The sequence below is a fragment of the Balaenoptera ricei genome, chromosome 9 (genome assembly GCF_028023285.1).
Source record: "Balaenoptera ricei isolate mBalRic1 chromosome 9, mBalRic1.hap2, whole genome shotgun sequence".
Taxonomy (NCBI): Eukaryota; Metazoa; Chordata; class Mammalia; order Artiodactyla; family Balaenopteridae; genus Balaenoptera; species Balaenoptera ricei.
This window is the reverse complement of record NC_082647.1, coordinates 77,066,392-77,079,928: the sequence shown is the minus strand read 5'-3', so window position 1 is coordinate 77,079,928 and position 13,537 is coordinate 77,066,392. Positions and strand designations below refer to the sequence as shown.

Below are 13,537 nucleotides of genomic sequence, written 5' to 3'. Positions count from 1 at the left end.
AAAGAGGGGAAATTACTAAACAGTGGGAAAGTGTAGAGAGAGGAAGAAAAGAAGTTGACATAGGGTAAAGGTGGTGAAGCCCCAAGTCAGGACTACAGCACACCTAAACGCTTATTCTGCCAGAACAAACACTTAAGCTCCTCTAAGGATCCTCTACAGGACACAGCTGGGGGTGGGGTGAATAAGTCCTTGAATCTAAAGCTGATCCACAGAAAAGCAAAGTCATCAATTTCCTAAGAACATTCTCAGCCATCTTAAAACAGCGGAAATTGAGAAGACAGCATATTTTAAAGAATTCTTTGCTTAGGTTTAAGGTGAACAAGGTATATATAAAGTGAAGAACACACAACCTAGAGTGCTAATGATTAAACAAGGAAAAACACAAAGCTCACCAATCTAGGGGCCACTTCAGTATAGCTAATGTATCATACTCAAAAGAATTTTTTCGTCAAGCGAAGAATTCATGGCGTTGTAAGCATATTACTTCTTATTCTAGCATCTTAAAGGTGTGTACTGTTACCGCCATTTGGTGAGAAAATTCAGGCTTAGAGCCTTTAATTAACCAAGGTCACTAAAGCCAGGCAGTGCGTCGATCGGGATTGGAACCCCGGCTGTCTTAACAAGGCTTAGCGAGAGTATAAGCCGCAGTCGACACAGCTGTTTAAGTTCATCCTTACCAGTCACCCAAGAGCCGAGTTTTGAAGAGGAAATTTTAAAAGGGCATTTGACTTTCTCTCTCTCAAAGTAGAAGAGAACTGAGCTGTCAGAAACAGAAAGAGAAGTGAGTGCGGCTGCCGCGCGGGCGCTCCATACCCCCAGCTCAGGTCAGTCGCTCCCCAGCGCCAGCGGCCACGGGACCGAGCCCGCCCTGCTCGGATCACGCAGCCCGAGCCACGCTCGGTTCTCCGCCCGGGGCCAAGGGGGCGCGGCTGTCAGACCCTGAGGGGCAGGGACAAAGAGCCTCCCCGGCCGTGGCCCGGGGCTGCGGGCCAGTGGCCGAGCCGGGGCTCCGTGGACGCCCGGCGGCAGCGGCCCCGATGGGGCGGGGTGCGGACCAGTGCATAGCGCGGCGGAGGAGGGGCGGCCGCCTGCCTGAGGGGCTCAGCCAGAGACGCGGACAGGGCGAGCGGAGACGCCTTCCCTCTCGCCCTCTCCCCATTACCTTGTTTGTGGGCTTCTCGTCACCGTCGCCGACGCCAACGGGCTTCCAAGCCGGGGCGGCGCAGCGAAAGCCGATTAGCGGGCGTCAGCAGCCTCCTGCGCCTGCGAAACAGCCTCCAGGTCGGGATGGAGAAAGGCCGGGGCTGGGAATCAGGGATAAGGTTGGCTTCCAGCTGCTGGAGATTTTACTCCTCTCGTCCCTAGCACTCCGCTTCCGCTCCGCCTCCTGGCCCGGCCCTTCCCCCACTTCGGAGACCAGCCGCCCGCAACGCGCGGCATTGTGGGGGTTGTAGTCCCGGAATGCGGAGGAGGCGGCACGTGTTTCTAAGCCGTCGGCACCTACTCCGGGTCAGGACGACGCCGTTGCACAGCAACCAGAGGCGCCAGCAGGCTTCTTTTTCGGATGAGCTTAGCTTGAGGGAGGAGTTCTCTCTGCCTTCATTCGCTGCGGGCGCGGAAAGGAGAGCGTAGGCGTCTCACTCATACCCTCCAGCTGGGAACTAACAGTTACACGCTGTTGGCTTGAGGCAGAAGGGCTTAGTAGTGATTAAAAGTGTACTACTGACAAGAATGCCCGTTTTTGCCCCGAATGTCCGTAGCCAACGGAGTAAGGCAAAAATAACCGACTAAAGATTGAACAGGAAGAAACAAAATCGTTATTTTTCATAGATAATATCAATACTATGTATGTGGCAAATCCAAAAGAATTTGCAGATAAATTGTTACAATTAATAAGAGTTTAACAAGGTTAATAGACACAAAAATAGTATTCTTAAAAAATATTTATTTCTATATTCCAGGAAAAAAAAGAGAATTGGATTTTCTTTAAGTTAGAGAATTTGAAGCTTACAATACCCTCAAACCAATATCAGATATCTAGGAATAAATCAAAGAAGTGCAAGACCTATATGAAGGAAACATTTTAAAAACATTGAACAAGACCTAAACAAATAAGAGATAATAACACGTTCACAGATTGAAAGATTCCATACTGAAAGATGTCAAGCCTCCCCAAATTAATCTGTAGACCCAGGCAATTCCAGATAAATTTCAGTAGATTTCTGTGTGTGCGTGTGTGTGTGTGTGTGTGTGTGTGTGTGTGTGTGAAAGAGAGAGAGAAACTTAACGAGCTAATTTAAGTTTATGGAAGAGCAAAGACAAGTATATATGAGGAAGAGGAGGAAATAAAACAAGTATATATGAGGAAGAGGAGGAAGAAGACTTGTGCAACCAGATATCAAGCTTTATTATAAAACCATAGTCGGGCTTCCCTAGTGGCCGCAGTGGTTAAGAATCTGCCTGCCAACGCAGGGGACATGGGTTTGAGCCCTGGTCTGGGAAGATCCCACATGCCGCAGAGCGGCTAGGCCCGTGAGCCACAACTACTGAGCCTGCGCGTCTGCAGCCTGTGCTCTGCAATGGGAGAGGCCGCGACAGTGAGAGGCCCGCGCACCGCGATGAAGAGTGGCCCCCGCTTGCCGCAACTGGAGAAAGCCTTCGCACAGAAACGAAGACCCAACATAGCCAAAAATAAATAAATAAATAAATTTTAAAAAATAAAAAAATAAAAAATAAATAAAACCATAGTCATTAAGGCAGTGTGGTATTGGATCAAGGATGCACCAATATACCAATAAAACAGAATGAAGAGCCCAGAGATGCGCCACGGCTTCAGTAGCGACAGCCGCTCCCAACGATAGGTCTGAGCCTCGCCAGCCCCTCCCCCAGGAGACCGATGCAGTCGGCCAACCCCTGATATTTAAAAAAAAAAAAAAAAGAATAAAGAGCCCAGAAAGTCTCATCTGTACATGGAAGTTTGATTTACGTTGTCATGATGGCGATGCAGAGCAATGCCTAAAGGATGGTTTTCAATAATTGGTGCTGGGACAAATAGATTTCCATTTGGAAGAAAAAAAATGAAATTGGGCTCTTTACATTACACACCAAAATCAATTCCAGGTGGATATTAGACATAAATTTGAAAGGCAAAACAATAAAGCTTTTAGAAGATAAAATAGGAGCAAATATCCATGACCTCAAGAGTAGGGGACAGAATTTTTTAATTAATCCAAAAGCACTAATTATAATAGAAAAACTGATAAATTGACTACATTAATATTTAAGACCTGGTTTCATCAAATGACACCGTTAAAAGAGCTAAAAAGCAAGCCTCAGAATCAAATAAGAAATTACAGCATTATGCTGTACACCTTAAATTTATACAGAGCTGTATGTCAGTTATCGCTCAATAAAGCTGAAAAAAATTTACAGTATATAGAACCAAGAGAAGTCTTGTATCCAGGATATATAAAGAACTACAGTCATAAGAAAAAGAAATGAACAGGCAAATTACCGAGGAAGAAATCCAAATAACCAGTAAACCTGTGAAAAAGTGTCAATCTTATAAAAGAACAGGGAAATTTGAACCGCAGCAAGATAACACTACACCACCGACCAGAATGGCTAAAATGAAAGAGACTGACAATTACAAGTGTTCACTAGGAGTAGAGCAACAGGAATTTTTCACTTTACTATAGGGAGAGTAAATTAATAGAGCAGTTTGGAAACATTGTTGGCCTTATCTACTAAAGTACAGAGGCCTGTGTATGACTAAGAACACAGGCCTGTACATGACCAAGCATGTCACTTCCAGGTATATACCCTAAGAAAGGCTCATGTGCACCAAGATGCATGTGCAAGAATGTTAACAGCAGTATTGTTGTTATAGCTAAAAACTGTAAACAACCCAATGTCCTCTATCAACAACAAAATGGATAAATTGTCATATAATAATAGACATAGAATATAACAGAAATGAACAAACTACATGCAATAATATAGATGAATCTTAAAATACAATGTTAAGAAAAAGAAACCACTCTCGAAAGAATATATAATGTATTATTCCATTTTTATAAAGTTCAAAAACATGAATAAAGAATGCATACTTAGGTGCTGAAACAGTAAAGAAGAGGAAGGAAATAGTTACCATATAAAGGTTAACAGCTACCTCTTAAGACAGAAGGAACCCTATGGGGAGAGGATTGAGACTGGGAAGTCTCTTATGGTAGGGGGAGGGGGGAGAACACAAATATACAGAAAGCCACAGTAGAATGTGGTATCTGCTATATGTAGAGAAAAAACATTTCTATCTGAGTGGGAAAAGTCCACATGGTAGCCAGGCACAAAGGAGAAGAGGCAATACAGGCCATGTATACAAAACATGGGATAACCTGGATACAGATTACGTGAGCTGTCCAGTACAGTAGCCACTAGCCATATGTGGCTTTTGAGAGCTTGCAGTGTGGCTAGTCTGAATTGAGATGTGCCGTAAGTGTAATATACACACCAAATTTTGAAAATTTACTACAAAAAACATTAAATTTCTCTGATAGTTTTAAAATACTGATTATATGTTAACACAATAATATTTTGGATATATTGGTTAAATAAAATACATTATTAAAATTAATCCACTTGTTTCTTTTTACTTTTCAAATATGACTACAAAGAAAAATAAAACTGCATATGTGGCTTGCATTATATTCATATTGGACAATGCTTCTATAGAGATACATCAAACAAACAAACAGACAAACAGAAAGATAGGACAGAGCAAAAACTTAGAAGGCTTAAATGCCAAACTAAGAAACTTTTACTTAATTTGAGGAGCCACACAAAGTTTTAAGATGGGGAGATAATTATGTATTTGTCTGTGAGATTCTATTTTGTTATCTAATATGTTAAACCAATCTCCTCTATTAGATTATAAACACATTACTATCCACTGTTTCCAGACACTGGTAGAAGGCACTCGGTAAATATATGATGAATAAATAAATCTTCCTACTGGCCTCATACACAAATCTCTGGATACCATATATATTTAATAACTGCTGTTTGATAGAGGTTTCCCTGGCCAAAAGATTCATCTATTGTTATTTTCAAGATTTCTCATCACCTCCATTCTATCCCACATCTGGGTAGACAAAGAGTAAATTAATTTGGAATGTTGAAGGTAATAATTATTATTATATTTTATAGCACTTTACAACTTAGAAATCTTTTTCTTAGATGCAGTGGGATGTATTGCCAAACTCTGCCCACTCATCTGTCAAAGGGAGACCTAGAGTCAAAAGAATGTAATCAGCTAAACTCTAGGCTAAACCTGTGGGGAAATGGTGGCTCTTTCCTGAGAGTTTGAAATATAGAGACCAGGAGGAGGGAGAGACACAGGTCAGAAATGAAGGGAGCCTCCCTGAAGGACGCTATGGTTGGGAAAGCCTAAAACTGGAAGCACCTTCCACTGGGCTTTGAGGGGTACATTCAAGTTAACAGAATCTTTGCTCTTCCTACATTGTGATATGTTTCTGTGATATACCTGACCCTTCGTGGACAGTTCTATTTTTCCACATAGTGGTCCAAGGGTTTGGTCTGGGGGAGTCTGACAGGCTAGGCAAGGGAGGCCCTAACCTGCCCTTCTCTGGGGTTTGGGAATGTGAGAGGAGCCTGCTAACCATAGGAAAAGCTCCTAATCAAAAGTGTAATAAAGGGGCTTTCCTGGTGGCGCAGTGGTTGAGAGTCTGCCTGCTGATGCGAGGGACGCGGGTTCAAGCCCTGGTCTGGGAGGATCCCACATGCCGCGGAGCAACTGGGCCCGTGTGCCACAACTACTGAGCCTGCACGCCTAGAGCCCGTGCTCTGCAACAAGAGAGGCCGCGATAGTGAGAGGCCCACGCACCGCGATGAAGAGTGGCCCCTGCTCGCCACAACTGGAGAAAGCCCTCGCACAGAAACGAAGACCCAACACAGCCAAAAATAAAAATAAATAAATAAATAAATTTTAAAAAAGAAAAAGTAATAAAGAGTTTGGACCAAGACAGGTTTTTTGTTTTTTGTTTTGTATACAATATATGTTTTTATTTAAGTATGTGTCTTTGTATATGTATATACACATATATATCATTTAACAGTATGTAGAAAAACCTATATCAAAATAAAAACAATGTTTAGTTTTTTTTTATTATATATGGGAGTATAGTTGATTAATAATGTTGTGTTAGTTTCAGCTGTATAGCATAGTGATTCAGTTACACATATACATGTAACAATTCTTTTTCAAATTCTTTTCCCATTTAGGTTATTACAGAGTATTGAGCAGAGTCCCCTGTGCTGTATAGTAGTTCCTTGTTGGTTATCTATTTTAAATATAGCAGTGTGTACATGCAAGACAGGTATTTTAATTCTCTGCCGCTAAGCTATGTCCTGTGACCATTAACTGATTGCACAATGCAGGTTGCTCTTGCCAATGAATAAATACAGCCAAATCCAGCAAGAACTCATCATATCTTGCCTAATTCAAATTTAGACTTTCCTTTATAGAAAGCAGATCTTATTTATTTAAACTCCCAGTTGTAAACTGCAAAAATGCAAAGATGAGCATTCAAATTATCAAGATCATAAAGACCATTATATCTCCTAGCAGGTGCTCACACGCAGGGAGATAGATTTTAACCAACCAAAAGGTGCAAATATGTATCTTTTTTTTTTTTGCTAACTTGCCTAACCACAAAAATTACCTATATTTTGTTCATTATTATAAAATTCAGAATAATTACCCCATTAAAGTAAATGAATTGATGAATGCTATTGCATTCAAAGCTCATTACTATACATTTTTTCCACATAAGGAGCTAGATTTAGAAATTAAAGCCTCCGGATATTCTAAATTAGATTAAATGGATTCAATTTTTAATAACCATGTTTGATAAATCCCAAGGATTAAGCCACTTTCCTTGGCTATGACTTAGTTTACCCATTCATTAAAAAAATGTTTAGGCATCTCTCTACTTAACTCTTCCTCAAATAGATTATGAGATCTTGTCGATCAAGATGTATGACATTGCAAATTTAGAGAAAAGATGTGACACAGTGCAGAGTTGTATTAATATTTTGGTCTAAGCATTACCCAACTTTATTGCGTTTTAATTCTTACAATCCCAAGAGCTTTGTCTGTCATAAGTTCCACTTTAACATGTACTATAAAATTCACACATCCCAATACCTTCCCCATTGTACACTACTCAGATCAATCCTTTAGCAGAACAGATAGATGCAGCCTTAAAACGCTAGTCCCTGTCAGATCCATCTATTCCCACCCACATCCTGTCAGCCATCTCTCTCAGATTCCATAAAAAGTGAGAGGGAGGAAACAAAGAAAAAGACTTTAATGCAGGCATTAACTACAGTCTCTCCTCATTTCCTGCCTCCCTATTCCTATGGCTGATGATAACAAACAGGGCACACACTCCGTTATCATAAAAATAACCTTATCCATTCAATTATTCCATCAACAGGTATTTATGGAGCACCAACTTCCCACCTTTATACCCAGTGCCTTGGAGAACACACGGCAAGCACAAAACAGGCCCGTGATTGATGATTTTATGAGGAGGTTGGAAAAACAAGTTAACAAGGAAAGTCATTAAAGAGCAATATAGATATTACTAAATATGATACCAGTAATAAGTGTTATAGAAATTCAAGGTGATATAATGTTTATAATGTTCTTAACTCAGACCTGGTGGTAGATAAGTCCAATCATAAAAGGACATTATTAACTTTGGAACACTATTCTTCTGTTACTGTGACTGTTGGGAACACATAACCAAAGTGTTCTAAACAATGTGTAGAAACTATACGATCTGTGGGCAAAACACAGTAGCTGACATTTGTGTAATTTTCAAAACATTTTTGCATTATTTCTTCTAATTGTTATAACTCTCCGAGAGGTACACAGAGAGGATACTATCTCAATTTTTTTTGAGGAAACTAAGGCTCAGAGTAGGGACATGACAGGCCCAAGAAGACAAAGCCTGTAGGTGGCCAAGGCAAGATTAGAAATTAGGTCTTTTGATATCTCAACTAGGACCCTACCCTTACAATAATAGTACCAATCTGTTTTCGAGATACTTGTGAAATGGAATGAATAAAGAAAGAAGGCATTTCCCTCCCTTTTCCTGTGTATGGGATTAACCACAAGAAAGTCAGAGACTTTAGTTTTCTTTCCTACAGACTCTTAGCACCTACACCAATGCCTGGCTCCTATTAGGTATTCTCAGTAAACATTTGTTGAAGATGTCAACTCTAAACATTTTGGGGAAAGCTTGATTTGTTTAAAGCAGAGGTTCTCAGAGACTCATCTATAATTCAGCGCCTGGCTGTCTAAATATGGATGTTAAAACTATAGATCTCAGAGACCCATTTGTGGAAATTTTGATACAGGGGGTCTTGAGTGAGACCCAGGAATCAATGTTTTTAAAATGATCCTGTAATGATTCTAATGAGCCACTAGGTTTAGAAACCTCTGGTTTAAACCATCTTGTTTCTCTATTCCTCCCTCCCTCCATCTTAGTCTGTAGGGAGAAGCCAAAAAGCAGATGGGAAGAGAAAGGTAAAGATGAACAAACATGTGGCCCTAGAGACTGACCCTTAGGAGAGAAACTGCCCCAGGTCCCGATAGTTTTCCGGTTTTCAGTTGCAGTCCCTTATGAGCCTCGGTTCTCTTTCATTTATTTAAGTATTCATTCAGCAATGTGCCAGGTGCTGGGGAAATAGCAGCGAGCCATCAAAGTGCCTGCTCTCATGGACTGAGAGTCCAGTGAAAGCAATGAACAAACGGATGCTATGTCTGGAAATGATAAATGCTATGAGGAAAAGTAAAGCAAAATAAGAGGATGGAGAGTGGCAAGGGGGATGGCAACTATTTTATACAGGGTGGTCAGGGAAGGCCTGTCTGAATTGTTTCATGAGACGCCTCTGTATCCCTATAATAAATTTGCCTTGCCTGAAGCCAGCTTGATTGAAGGGATCAGTAGCGTTTCTTGACTGCAGACAACAGAAACTAACTCTAATTATCTTAAGGAAAAAAAGAAAATGTGTCAGGGGTTCAATGAATAGAAAAGAGGCTATAGAACCAAACTGAGAAGATGGATAGGGACTGAGGCATCGTTGGAATGTCCAGTGGCCCAACAATTGTCTTTTAACAAGGATAGGCTGGCCAGAACACCTTTACCACTGCTATGCAACACTGCCAGCCTCTGAAGGTACCCTTAATGAATCTTAATGACCTCTTACCTTCGCATCGTTTGCTCCAGACTTAAGGCTCCAGGTAGGAGAAGCTGTAAGGTCAAGTCTAAGGCCACCTGCTCCAGCTGCAAAGTGTTAGGGAGGAAAGAACTCTCTTCTGGGGCAACCAAGGAGGGGAACACAGCATGGACTCCCCAAAAGCTGCCATCTCATGAGAGAGTCCCCAGGTGAAGGCCTTGGATACTACACTAACAAAAAAGGATGCAATTCCACTATAGTTTCTGTGTTTTGCAACTAAATTAGCCTTGACATACCCCCCCAGAGGAAGGCTGTAACCTAAGACCAAGTCTGAACACAGAGTGTAAAATTCTATCCTGTCCTTGGACATTTAATAAGCATTAACTAGGCCCAGTGCCAGGATGTTAAAGACCCAAATGTGAGAAAAAAAAGAAAAAAGATTCTTGACTTTATGATCCTTAAGGTCTAGATGGGGAGACAAAACACATAAAAAAGAAATTTCAAAATAAGATAGCATATGAAATGGGCCAAAAAAAAAAAAAATGTTACTGCTAGTGCGAAGCAGTTCAATGTAGTGCTTTAAAACCCTTGCTCTGGGACTTCCCTGGTGGCGCAGTGGTTAAGAATCTGCCTGCCAGTGCAGGTGACACGGGTTCGATCCCTGGTCCGGGAAGATCCCACATGCTGTGGGGCAACTAAGCCCGTGCGCCACAACTACTGAGCCTGTGCTCTAGAGCCCGTGCGCTGCAACTACTGAGCCCACTTGCCTCAACTACTGAAACCCATGCACCTAGAGCCTGTGCTGTGCAACAAGAGAAGCCACCTCAATGAGAAGCCTGCGCACCGCAACAAAGAGTAGCCCCAGCGAGCAGCAATGAAGACCCAATGCAGCCAAAGATAATAAATAAATAGATTCGCCTTAAATAAATTAATTAATTAAATTTAAATAAATAAATAAATAAATAAAACTCTTGCTCTAAGGCTAGACTGCCTGTTTGAATCCTGCCTCCATCCCTTAGTAAGGGCAAAACCCTGGGAATGTTAGTTTCTCTGAGCCTCAATTTCCTCATTTGTAAAAATGTGGATAATAAACATACCTACCTTGTAGAGTTCTAGTGAAGATTAAACTGAGATAATCCATGTAAAACCCTTCATACCATGCCTAGTCAACACACAGTAAGCACCAATGCAGGTTAGCTAAGTTAATGGCTATTGTATCTCATCAGTATCAATTGATGCCGTCAATTGCCGTCATTATTTTATAAATTACAATGAAAGAAAATCACTTCCCAATTGTCTCTGTGATTCTCTACCACTCTGTCAGTCTGTACATCAATTACATCAATTACATTCAACACATGTGGTACCAATAATGCCTTTAACTCAGTTGAAGTGATGACAATTTGAAAAGCTATGACCATAATTACTGATAATAACATCTATGTCATAACTGCCACCTGGCTGATGGTGAATGCAGACACATCCTGATTTCAGAGATGTTAATGTGTAAAAAAAATGGGTGTCTTAGAATTTTTTTAATTATTACAATTTATAAAATTCTAAGGGACTCAGAAGAAGCCAGGAGTTTGTTCAGGAGCTCAAACTCTGCAGTTTTATAAACCAAAAGGACAAAAAAGCAATAGTTTTGACAGACGTTTGCAATGAATCATCTTTGTTGCTGTAAACTTGTAGAAAACTGTTAAATTGTTACCATAGTGAATAGTAAAAGGAAAGCATTTTCAGAACTACCAGGCCAAACTAATGTGCAGAGAAATTTTCTCAGAATCCAAGAACTATAAAGGTGTAAGGGAATCATGCGAGACTTGACTCTATCCCTTCTACATCACCCTGACATCTAAAGGTCATCCAATCTTTTTAAAAAATTCCTCCAGTGATAGTAAACTCAAAACTTTCCAAGGAAGTTTATATCATTTTAGGGAAATTCTGCTCAAAGTTCTTCTGCATATTAAAAAAAAAAAAAAAAATCTTACTTCTGTGCCAACTACCTCTTGGCCATAGTCCTATCCTTTAGGCCCATACCCTCAAACATAATCACTCTTCATTCCACCTCAAGTGCCCTCCCAACAGCCTTCTCCTCACCTCCCCACCCCTCTTGGCCACATCTTCTCTTTTCCAAGGTCCATCAATTCTGAGGGTCAACAGTAAGAGCTGAGCTCAGCTGTGTGATTCTTCTTCCGGGCATACTTGGAATCACACAGCTGTGATCATCTGGCAGCTCTACTGGGCTGGGTGGTCTAAGATGGCTTCACTCATGTGTCTAGTAGTTGTCCTGGCTGTCAGCTCCAGGTCTCTCCACACAGTCTCTTGTCCCCAAGGTGTCTAGACTACTTTACCAATAGCGTCAGGACAGCAAGAAAGCGAGAGCAGAAACTGCAAGGACTTTTAAAACCTAGGCTCAGAACTCCCATAATGACGGCTCTCCCACATTCTCTTGGCCAAAATGAGAAACAAGCCAGCTCAGACTAAAGGTGGTAGATAAACAGACTTCACTTCTTGCTAGGAGGAGAAGCAAAGTCACAATGCAAACAGGTGTGTATACCAGCAGGTGCTTATTGTTTTATTTGCATTATCTCACTTTCCTCAACTATGTATGGAGTAGGCACTATTATTATTTCATGTTAGATATGAGTATGGCTCATACACTGATAAGGTGGGACTTCATAAGTCATAATTGGAAAAACTACTGTCTTTCTTTTCTCCACTTTCCATTCAAACCGGTTCTGTAGGGATGAAATCTAAGGCAAATCCTGTGACTTTTGTGGTCACTCTTAGAAAATAAGAAGTCTGCTTTTTAGCCTTCTGAAACAGTCTTACTTCAGTAAATAAAATATCCAGTGCCACATAAAACTGACTTCCAACTTTTCACTTTGCAATCATTATGACACTAACTGATCCAGACAAGAATCATCAGTGGATGCTAAATATAGTTGGTGAAAGTTTGATGAGGAGAAGGAGATTTATAGTGTCTCAAAATATCTCCCTTCATGGTTTCCCTGGTGGCGCAGTGGTTGAGAATCTGCCTGCCAATGCAGGGGACACGGGTTCGAGCCCTGGTCTGGGAAGATCCCACATGCCGCGGAGCAACTAGGCCCGTGAGCCACGACTACTGAGCCTGCGCGTCTGGAGCCTGTGCTCCGCAACAAGAGAGGCCGCGACAGTGAGTGGCCCCCGCTCGCCGGAACTAGAGAAAGCCTTCGCACAGAAACGAAGACCCAACACAGCCAAAAACAAAATAAATAAATAAATAAATTTATTTAAAAAAAAAAAATCTCCCTTCAAAATAGTTACTCATTACAAGTGGGAAAATTGTCACTTTATAGTGGAGAAATCTGGCAGACACCACCTTATGTAAGCGATCAAAGTTAACATGAACAACAATGGGACAAACTGACACCATGTGCCTCTTGATGTGGTGTATGAAGAAGAGCACAGCATCAGTTGTGAAACATTCCTGCTAAGAATGCAAATTTTTCAACTAATCATGAGGAAATGTCCAATAAACTCAAATTGAGGGATGTTATGCAAAATAAATGGCCTATAACCTTAAAAGTGTCAAGGTCATGAAAGACAAAAACTGCTGAAGAACTGGCCAGATTAAGGGAGAATAAAGACACATGAAATGAAATGTAATGCCTGAGAGGGACCCACATTGGGGGTAAGACCTCACAGGATACTGACAATGACTGTTCTCTCCAACATCCTCTTCTAATTACCAGCCTTCCCCTTGGGATAGGGGTATGGTCAGCTAAGGTTGGGAAATCTGCTCAACCACCTCCTCTCCAACTCCTGATTTGGTGATCTTATCCATCATTTTGGAATTTGGGATAGTTGGTAACATTTTGGGGGGACTCATTTAAAATGGAAACAAGAAGCCCTATTTTAAAATACCATTGTGTGAGGAAACTAAGACTTAAAAGTTTAAGTAACTTGTCCTAGGCCACGGATAATAAAAAGGAGAGCTGGGATTCAAAAATTAGTATCAAATTTATGCTTACAAATTTTACCTTAGTAGCTTTGGCCTGTTGTTCTGGGCTGTTGTATCTTTTTAGATCCTGATTAAGTTGTTTAAGAAATTTGCTCTACCTGCTAATAATTATTTATCAAGTGCCTACTGTGATGTGCCTTACATACATTGTCTCAGTTTATCTTGTATAACTGTAACATGTAGCTATTATTCCCATTTAAAAGATGAGAAAATTGAGGTTGAGAGAAGTTAAATGACATGCCCAAGATCTCACAGCTGGTAAGG

The 13,537-nt window shown here is 41.0% G+C and overlaps 1 protein-coding gene across 1 annotated transcript in view; it reads right to left on the bottom strand.

Moving 5' to 3' along the window:
- The window catches only part of CCDC126 (coiled-coil domain containing 126), a 40,379-nt gene extending 38,987 nt beyond the window's left edge, over positions 1-1,392 (bottom strand). The window contains exon 1 of the mRNA XM_059932857.1: positions 1,163-1,392. The gene's annotated coding sequence lies outside the window, so the exon portion shown is untranslated. The remainder of the gene's footprint in view (positions 1-1,162) is intronic.
- Positions 1,393-13,537: the final 12,145 nt, after the last annotated feature.